General features: G+C 39.4%; 1 protein-coding gene across 1 annotated transcript in view; it reads right to left on the reverse strand.

The window, feature by feature from the left end:
• LOC115103098 (tenascin R (restrictin, janusin)) overlaps positions 1-8,520 on the reverse strand; it is a 170,161-nt gene extending 161,641 nt beyond the window's left edge. The window contains exon 1 of the mRNA XM_029623725.2: positions 8,249-8,520. The gene's annotated coding sequence lies outside the window, so the exon portion shown is untranslated. The remainder of the gene's footprint in view (positions 1-8,248) is intronic.
• Positions 8,521-10,421: the final 1,901 nt, after the last annotated feature.

The following is a 10,421-nucleotide window of genomic DNA, read 5'->3' on the forward strand; positions in this document are numbered from 1 at the left end:
TATTGTGTGTAGAGCAGCGACACAAAAAAAAATCTAAATTGCATCCATTTTACATTCAGGTTGTAGAGCAAAACAAAATGTGGAAAATGTTAAGGGGTGTGAATACTTAATGAAGGCGTTTTATTTACACACTATTAGGAAGCAGCATCTGAAACTGCAATACAGATATGAAGAGAAAGATACTAAACGCCCAAAACATATTTACCCTTCGGCTCAGGTGTCTCTTGCATCTAAGAAATTTGCATCTAAGAAAATCGAAATTACAAACAGAGTGATGGCTAGATGTGGGACCTTTCTGTTGCATTTCACAGATGGTGGTAGGGAAAAAAAAGTTGTTTCTCTTTGTATTTTCTCCTACCAGATCTATTGTGTTATATTCTCCGAAATTCAATTCACATTTCCACAAACTTTAAAGTGTTTCCTTTCAAATGGTACCAAGAAAATGTATATCCTTGCTTCAAGGGCCTGAGCTACAGGCAGTTAGATTTGGGTTTGTCATTTTAGGATAAAATTGAAAAAAAGAGGCTATCCCTAATAACTTTTTAAAGATGGGTTTGATTCAGAGAAGTGTAAGAGTTGGAAACTCTTGGCAGAAGCTATACACAGAATAGACCAGCATAATGATGCTATGGAAAGAAATTGTACCGGACACCCACAAGCTCTTGGGGCCCCATGCGCCTGTCTGACATCGGTATATTTTGTCTTCATTTAATAAATAATTTTGACACTAACCCTCCAAAAAGTAATTCATAACCCTTTTTAATTTCCAAATCTACTAGCAAGCTAAGTATCGGTTTCTTGGGCTTCAAGAATGTGACTGGTCGAAGTGCTTCAGGCCTTAAATGAAATCATTGAAAGTAGGGGGATATCGGTGAACAAATGCTGTGGTAAAGACTAAGACACCACCAGTGCAATGAGTTTACCTTACTCAGGTGTTCAAAAGCGCATATCAGAACGAGAGCCTAATACTTCTTAGGTAGTTCTTTGAGATTTATTTAGAAAATGATCTCTCTGCAAATGTGACAGTTAAAGGGATGGTTTAAAAACAGCTTGATTGCTGTAGCAACATCAGGGAAACCAGGCAGAAGGGAGTGGTGCTTCAAATACCGAAGTTCTGCAACATCTTTAACTAAAGCCTCTCACATTCTCCTTAATTGCTGCCCTCAACACGTTAAGGAAAGAGATTAACTGTATAGGAAGCTCTGGGACAGGTCGTACTGATACTGGACAGCAGATGCAAACAGATGATCATCTTAAGTGGACAACAGTTCTTGAGGGCTCAAACAAAAAAAAGCAGTTTGTGATTTGGTGGTGAACTGGCGGTTTAGTTGTGTGGTTGTAATATAAACAGTCCCTTATCTCTGGTATATCTTGTAATGCATCATTCAAGACCAAGTTTAAATTATGTGCAGCGCAATGGACACATGATGCACAATGTCTCAGGGAAGACACTCTGGGTTGTCAATATTATTCTTTTTTGTTATTATTTATTGAACCTTTATTTAACTAGGCAAGCCAGTTAAGAACAAATTCTTATTTGCAATGACGGCCTACCAAAAGGCAAAAGGCCTCCTGCAGGGATGGGGGCTGGGATTAAAATGAAAAATAAAAATATAGGACAAAACACACATCAGGACAAGAGAGACAACACAACACTACATAAAGAGAGACCTAAAGACAACAACATAGCATGGCAGCAACACAACAACATGGTAGCAACACAACATGGTAGCAGCACAAAACATGGTACAAACATCATTGGGCACAGATAACAGTGCAAAGGGCAAGAAGGTAGAGACAACAATACATCACGCAAAGCAGCCACAACTGTCAGTAAGAGTGTCCGTTAATGAGTCTATGAATAAAGAGATTGAGATAAATGACAATGCTCAGTATAGAAAACAGTCGGCCTGCAATATAGACCAATAGGCCGTAGTGAAAACATTTGACACAAAAATGCAAGACGGCGCCTTACTTTACCTACTATAGGCCTCTCCATAGAAAACAAATTGAGATTGGCATTAATTGATTGGTTTTGCACACAACAACCTTCTATCCAAGCTAGGAGATGATAGCACAAGGAAAGCTCTTGTTATGCTGATTCAGGTAGGCTATACAGGACAGTTGTATATTATTTTTTTTTTAAATGGCTGCTGATTAGTATGCTGTTGAATAGAAAATATATTTTTTTATCCAAAATGTTTGAATTTCAAACTTCAATTACTGAACAAGTAATTACATTATTGAGGCCAGCCAGGAGTCTAAATGGACGCCCTGTAACACCATGTACTGTACAGTGCACTAGAAAATAATTCAGAATACTTCACTTTTTTTAACGTTACAGCCTTATTAAATAATTTATTAAATAGTTTTTTCTCTAATCAATCTACACACAATACCCCACAACGACAAAACAAAAACAGTATTTTAGAAATGTTTTCAAATGTATTACAGATTTTTTTTAACTAATCACATTTACAGTTGAAGTCGTAAGTTTACATACACTTAGGTTGGAGTCATTAAAACTCGTTTTTTAACCACTCCACAAATTTCTGGTTAACAAACTATAGTTTTGACAAGTCGGTTAGGACATCCACTTTGTGCATGACAGAATACATTTTTACAACAATTGTTGATAGACAGATTATTTCACTTAGAATTCACTGTATCACAATTCCAGTGGGTCAGAAGTTTACATACACTAAGTTGACTGTGCCTTTAAACAGCTTGGAAAATTCCAGAAAATGATGTCATGGCTTTAGAAGCTTCTGATAGGCTAAATGACATAATTTGAGTCAATTGGAGGTGTACCTGTGGATGTATTTCAAGGCCTACCTTCAAACTCAGTGACTTGTTCTCAGTGACTCCTGCGTTGTCTTGGCTGTGTTCTTAGGGTCATTGTCCTGTTGGAAGGTGAACCGTTGCCCCAGTCTGAGGTCCTGAGTGCTCTGGAGAAGGTTTTCGTCAAGGATCTCTCTGTACTTTGCTCCGTTCATCTTTACCCTCGATCCTGACTTTTCTCCCAGTCCCTTCCGCTGAAAAACAGCCACGCAGCATGATGCTGCCACCACAATGCTTTATTGTCGGGATGGTATTGGCCAGGTGATGAGTGGTGCCTGGTTTCCTCCATACGTGACGCTTGGCATTCAGGCCTAAGAGTTCAATCTTGGTTACATCAGACCACAGAATCTTGTTTGTCATGGTCTGAGAGTCCTTTAGGTTCCTTTTGGAAAACTCCTTTTACTGAGGAGTGGCTTCCGTCTGACCACTCTACCATAAAGGCCTGATTGGTGGAGTGCTGCAGAAATGGTTGTCCTTCTGGATGGTTCTCCCATCTCTCCCGAGGTACTCTGGAGCTCTGTCAGATTGACCGTCAGGTTCTTGGTCACCTCCAGGCCCTTCTATGCCGATTGCTCAGTTTGGCCATGTGGTCAGTTCTAGGAAGAGTCTTGGTGGTTCCAAACTTGTTCCATTTAAGAATGGAGGTCCTTGGGGACCTTCAATGCTGCAGAAATGTTTTGGTACCTTTCCCCAGATTTGTGCCCCGACACAATTCTGTCTCAGAACTCTATGGACGATTCTTTTGATCTCATGGCTTGGTTTCTGCTCTGACATGCACTGTGAGACCTGATATAAGCAGGTGTGAGCCTTTCCAAATCATGTCCAATCAATTGAATTTACCACAGGTGGACTCCACTCAAGTTGTAGAAACATCTCAAGGATGATCAATGGAAACAGGCTGCACCTGAGCTCAATTTCAAGTCTCATGGCAAAGGGTCATGCTTATGTAAATAAGGTATTTCTGTTTTTTATTTGTAATAAATGTTTTCTAAAAACCTATTTTCGCTATGTCATTATGGGGTATTACATGTAGATTGATGAGGGAGCATTTTTATTTATTACATTTTAGAATAAAGCTATAAAGATTTTTATTTTATTTTTTAAGTTAAGAGATCTGAATACTTTTCGAATGCACTGTATAGCATTGTGAAATGTTAGGCTTAACATGAGAAAATCACGACCAAATATGCCTACCAATAAACATTGGTCTATTAGCTAAAGCAAAGCTATAGGCTACATGCCCTGGCACCACAGAAAGTCCATCATCAATTCGATAGGCAGATGCATAGTCATGTCGCAATTTGGACAGCAATCGGAAGTCTATATTTTGTGAGTGGCTGGCTGGCTGACGCATTCAATTCATTTTGATTTTAGGGTAAGGTGGGGGGGGGGTGAACTCTGACCAGAGACACTGCATTACGCTACTGCTCTCATCCCACTAATAAGAAGTCATTAGCATGGCCCTCCTCGTTCCCTAACGTTGGGAGGAGAAAATGTGGATAAAAATAACCTCAGAGACCCGTAAGGCAAATGCTTGTTAAAGAGATACTGTACTGTTTCTTCCTTACAAAATGATTTATTTGAAGCACCCTATAGTATACTGCTACACCTGGATCAGAGAAGCAGAAATTATACCCAACTAGGGATGATGACCAAATCCTATGACTGTTTGTGAAGATCAAATAAAACAAAACACCTTAACAAATATTTAGAGAACAAGTCCACATACTATACTTTTAGTGATCTGGTCTAAGAAGTGTCCTAACGAAATAGCGAAAATAATTAAAGAGGGCCTATGTTTCAAATGATTATTAGCTGAAAGATGGATGGTCTTCATTCATCCTCATCCTTCTTAACTTTTTATTGCGGTTCAGTTTAAGTGTTCTCTGGGTTTTCTGTCGACACAAGCAGTAATATACTGTTGTGAATCCGAGGAGAATTAAAGCTAATCCAAAGCTCCTGTCCAGCTATTGGAAATCATATTTGATTTATGCTTTTTATTTCTCCCCATTTCCTTCAGGTTTATGGCACAATCAATCGCCTGGTTAGCTCAGGCATGATCAAACAGAGCTGATAAGACAAACGTTCTTTGTCACTGAGCAGTATATAACTGGGATTTTTTAGCCCTCCATCGATTGCTGATTTTCTCTGCCCAGCACTGCAATTCAAAGCAAACTGTAGGTAGTCGGAATCTATCTTGCCGGATAAGACTCCTGACCACCAAACTGCTGACTTGTTGCTCGCCCACTGTCACTTAACATTTATCTGAGTCTGGTATCATTTCGGTGCTCAAAGAGCATGCAGACTTTCGAATAGAGGACACACAGAGAACGCTACTACTGTATGCAGCCTGCCTTGGGCAGCCAAACCAAAACAGTGTAATAAGATCTTCATAGTTAATATATTCATCATAAACATTAATGAAGACAGGCATGGTCTAAGTTCAACACTAGTGCTTTGTTGTGCCAGAGGATTGTCTCCAGAGCTTTTCTCCACAGGCCAGAATAGAAGCCTGGCACCACTGCAAGCCAATGCACTTTAACTCCCCCACTGGTGATGAGAAAAAAGCCATGCTACCACGGGTGCATGATAATAAGTAACATTGTACATTTCAAATGGGCTCTTACTCTATCTCTCGCCAGGGAAACAGGGTTGCATAGGTAGGAAGATTTGCATGAGTTTGTGTGTTTCATTATTTTCTGTTTTCTATACTTTGATTTTGGGAAATGTGTGGCTTTTTCTGTGTGTGGTGCAGACAAATCAGTGCAGGGTCTACAGAGCATTCATCAAACAGATTGAGAATATGACAGAACGGACCATGGTGACCCCAAAGGGATGTGTGGAAGACTGGTAGAATAATCTAGAGCAACCACATAGCACCATCTCTATACTGTATCATCATTGTGCATTGCATGCATCCACTGTCATTAGCTAATGACCTTTGATTGTAAGTATAATAATATTGTCCTAAAATAAGCTTGAAATGGGATAGCATGATGGAGGAAACCAGAGACTGTTCAGAAGTCCTCAGTTGCATTTTTTTTGCAAGAAGCTGTTCATCACACTGTCAGTTTCTTTATTACAGTGGTCCGAGAGAAACACAATGGTACAGATTTAGGTGGATCTGGCTATTGGTATTATGTACACCTGAACAGTGTTTTGGCAGCTCTGTTTGTCTGAATACATTATTTGATTGATGATGCAAATGAATGAAATACCTCCATTTGAATGCAGAATAATGAGGAGTAATGGGGAAACTTCTCTAACAAAATCACCGCTGGGCGCAACAGGGAACTAAATCCCCAGGATTTAAACATTATGTAAATGATTAATGACCACATAGACTAACATCATCTTGTTGTTTGGCTACCCATTGGCACACTGGTAAATATTAATTATTCACATAGAGAACAAAAAGAAACTGTCCTGAGCTATAGAGTAATGAATCAAGCTGAGGCAAAAAAAAGAGAAAGAGCACCACTTAATGATGTCAATATTTTTAACCTAACCTAAGGAATGAGTCTATTTCTAAACGTTATTAATGAACAAAAGTCCACAAGGAATAGGTTACGATGTTTTTCTATCAATTCTCTTAACATATAGCACAGACATATTATGCCTTGTGATTTTCAGCCATTTTACACACATTCATTGATCACTGTATGGTTAGCAAGCTAGCTTCTAACCGAAGTCACACTTTATGGATGGATGGATCTACTTAGTAGATGAAATAGAGAGAATGTTATCTACATTTTCAGACTTAGGGAACCTTTGAAAGCATGGCTCATGCTAATGACACAGGGTCACAGGGGAGAAGGGAATTGAGAGGCTGGGAGGTATGATGAATCCTAAGACTGATTCCTTTCTACCTCCAGACTCACAGCCAGCCTATATCCACATCGCACACAGCATGAAGGTGGTGCCTAAAATTAACCAAACGATATCTCAGAACAGAAGAATACTACTCGATACCGCCAGACTCTTTCAGCATACATCCACATCAGACACAACTCAAAGGTGATGCCTACAATTAACCAAATTATATATCACAGTCACAACACAGAATGGACCAACAGAGTTATTTTGCAATGGTGTGAGATTTCTGTTCAGACTGTAAATCATCCAAAAGAGTATGCCCTAGGACACCCCCTCACCAGATGTTAACATCATGCTAATATCTAACAGCAAACCTCCGACTCTCTGGTCCATGGACAATATGTTCAGCTGACTTTGACCAATTAGACACATGAGATATATGACAGTAACCTTCACTGGGTGATGCTGTCTAGAAGAACACCAGATATATAGCTAAATGTTTCCCAAAAAAGAATACCATGAGATAAACATATTATTTCTGGAGATATAAACCACACTATATCATCCTTATCTGACACAACATTAAACAAATTATTGGATGTATACACAGTCATTTTCTTAGTCAACAGCAATAATACTTGGCTTAGATTTGATCTGGGGAAATAAAACTAAATTACAATGATAGCGGTGGTTTAGTTTCAGACAACAAAGTGATCAAGACTCAGTGACCTGGTGGTTAAGGGATCTGCAGTAAAAACAGAACTTAAAAGAACGGAGTTGTTTGATATGACACGCCACCACTTTTCACACGTACACAGCAGGTGAAACAGTAAGTTCCTTTGATATTTCTTGTTGTTGACATTAATGACAACCCCATATTTTCTTGCTAAGTAACCCATTCACAAGCCTCAGAACCCAGTGTGACATTGGCTAGTTGAGACACTTGAATATGTGGGGGAAATTAGGGACACTGATAGTGCTCCTCCAAAACAAGTCAGTTATGGGTTGGTTTCATGTTGTATACTTTGGCACACGGAATAAATCTATACATCTATACAGTGCATGCTACATTATGTGATCAATTGAACATGTCATTTATTGTTAGAAAAGGTTAAGTAATGATAAAGATTATTTTTTTTGTTTTTATTCAATTTTTCCAGTGAAATACAGAGTAACTAGATACGGAACCATATACTAGGTGTACATTTAAAAAAAACGTTTTTAAGAGTACTGATTTTGTTGTGATATGGAATGTGCTTGCCATTAAAGTCTGCAGTACTTTTGCATTACTTTTGGAGTACTCATTGTCCTGTAAATTGTATCAGTATCAATTAATGTAACATGAAATTGCTCTAGCGCTTGATGAAACTGTTTCTAACAATATTAGAGGGGTTTAGTTTCCTGATGTTGTCTGCTGTTTAGTCCCTGCTGAGGAGTCATTAGCTGGATATTGTTGTGGCCCCTCTGCTCAGCAGGATAATGTTTCGATTGATATATTTGTTATCTTGCCCCCGTCAACCAAACCCCCGCCAGGAACAAAGCTATACCTGACATCAATTTAAAAAAAATGTAAACATGCAGTCTAACTTACCCAATTTCCCTCGCTTTATCTCTCTCTTCCCTCTGGTGCCGGTCCCTTTCTCTCGCTGTACACTGATCTCCAAGAGGCTTCTCTCTCACTCTCCTAGCATCTTTTGCCGACTGTATTGATCTTTCAGCCAAGTATGTATGTAGCCCTGTATTGTTACTACTGCTGATCAGATGAGAGCTCTCCTCTCTCCCTGCCTCTCACAGCTGCAATGGGGAAGCAATGTGTGCTTCTCGCTTTTGCTCTCTCTCCCCCGCTCGCTCTCTGACTCGCTCTCTGCCTCTCGCTCTCTGACTCGCTCTCTGCCTCTCGCTCTCTGACTCGCTCTCTCTCTTGTAGTGCTGTATTGATCTCTCTGTGCTGTTCCTCTACTAGTGCAGCCCCTAGTGGGCGTTCCAGACACTACTTGTAGCAATCTCACTGTGATTGTCCCAGCTCAGTACACATCGAGTTGGGGAGGGGAGGCAGGAGGCAGGAGGGAGGAGGGTGCCTGGGCAAGTGCATGATGCCTCTGAAGAACAAGGTGCAACCTAGGCGGTCAGCAGGCAGCAGGACCCCTACCTTCAAGAAAATATACTGCATGTAACAGAGATGTGAATTAATGTTTCAGCAGGCAATCATAACCAAATAACTATACACACATGAAGGTGAACAAGCACTCATTGATGCTTCTACCTGACTGGTTTTACACAATTCTGATAGTATCTGAATGTGACGAGGTTTAAAGGAAAACTCCACTTATTATCTAGAATAATCCAGTTGGTAGCAGGGGATCATAGATAGTCACACTTTTTGAAAAGGTTAGGATTTATCTCACAGTAAGTTAGTCTACTTTAAAAAAAACAAACACGTATTGTCCTATCATCAGGTGTATTATAATGGAAAGAAGTAATCAACATTCTAAAAATAATAGATTTGGTAGATAGTTATTCATTATTCTGACCTCCCTACATTATAATTGGAAGAGGAAATATAAAACTCATAGTCTATTAGCTAGAAATGTAATTCCAAAACCATTTTCGCTGAAAGAGGCTGTTTAGCTGGTTGTGTTGGCAAAAATGTACAGTATCATGGAATGTCACCAGGCAGGTCAAAACTACATCTCACCAAAACAGGCTTAAATTTCAGGCAATATTTTCAAACAGCTCTTAGACTAAGTGGGCATTGTCATAATTTTCACAATTTCACAGTATTACTCCAACCTTATAGTGTGAAAATATATATAAAACATAGGGTAATCACATGTTTGACTGCACTGGGCCTTTAATAGACCTATCTCTCAGTAAGACAGATCTACAGTACTAAATACTTTTCAAGTATTTGAAGCTGGTGTTGTGATGCAACTGAGCAACCATAGTGTTGTATCTTGCTTTCAACAGGACAGTCATTTTAATAGCAGTGAATGAGGTGTGATTCAAAACATAGAGGATCTTTTCCAGGTCAGAAACGTACTATTAAAAGCAACAAAAATCACTGAGTCACACAATCACACAGTCCCTCAAGATATGTATAGAGTAGTGAAATCATAGTTTTCATTCTGATGAATATACATTTTTCACATTAATATCTCTTATGTTTCATCCACACCTGGATATACATAAACCTAACAAAAAAACAGTTTAAACAGAAAATGCATCAATATGAGGAGATCAAAGGCTTTCACACAGAAAAACAGTTCCCAGAACACACCACGGGCCTATATGTTGTACTTGGGAAAAATTCGAATACAACACACAAAATAATCCAATATATTCTGTATAATATAAAACTACCATCTCATCCCTGGCACATGCTCTCATCTGGGAGTGAACACGAGGCATTATCAACGGCAATTCATGCAGTGGAGAATGGCGCCGACAGAGATGGTCACCTTGCTTCAGGTCCTTAGGAAACTATGCAGTAATTAGTTTTTTTTCATGTATTATTTCTTACATTGTTATGCCAGAAAATCTCAAGTGTTATTACATACAGTCTGGAAGAACTATTGGATAGTGAAAGCGATGTCAACTTACCAACATTACGACCAGGAATACAACTTTCCTGAAGCGGGTCCGTTGTTCGAACCTCCACCCTGGACATGGGTGTTTATCCCAGAGGCCGACCCAAAACAATGCGGTTGCCACAGGAGAGGCAGACGGAGAGGCCTTCTGGTCAGACTTAGAAGTCGAGCATAACA

Source organism: Oncorhynchus nerka, linkage group LG20 (assembly GCF_034236695.1).
Source record: "Oncorhynchus nerka isolate Pitt River linkage group LG20, Oner_Uvic_2.0, whole genome shotgun sequence".
Lineage (NCBI taxonomy): Eukaryota > Metazoa > Chordata > Actinopteri > Salmoniformes > Salmonidae > Oncorhynchus > Oncorhynchus nerka.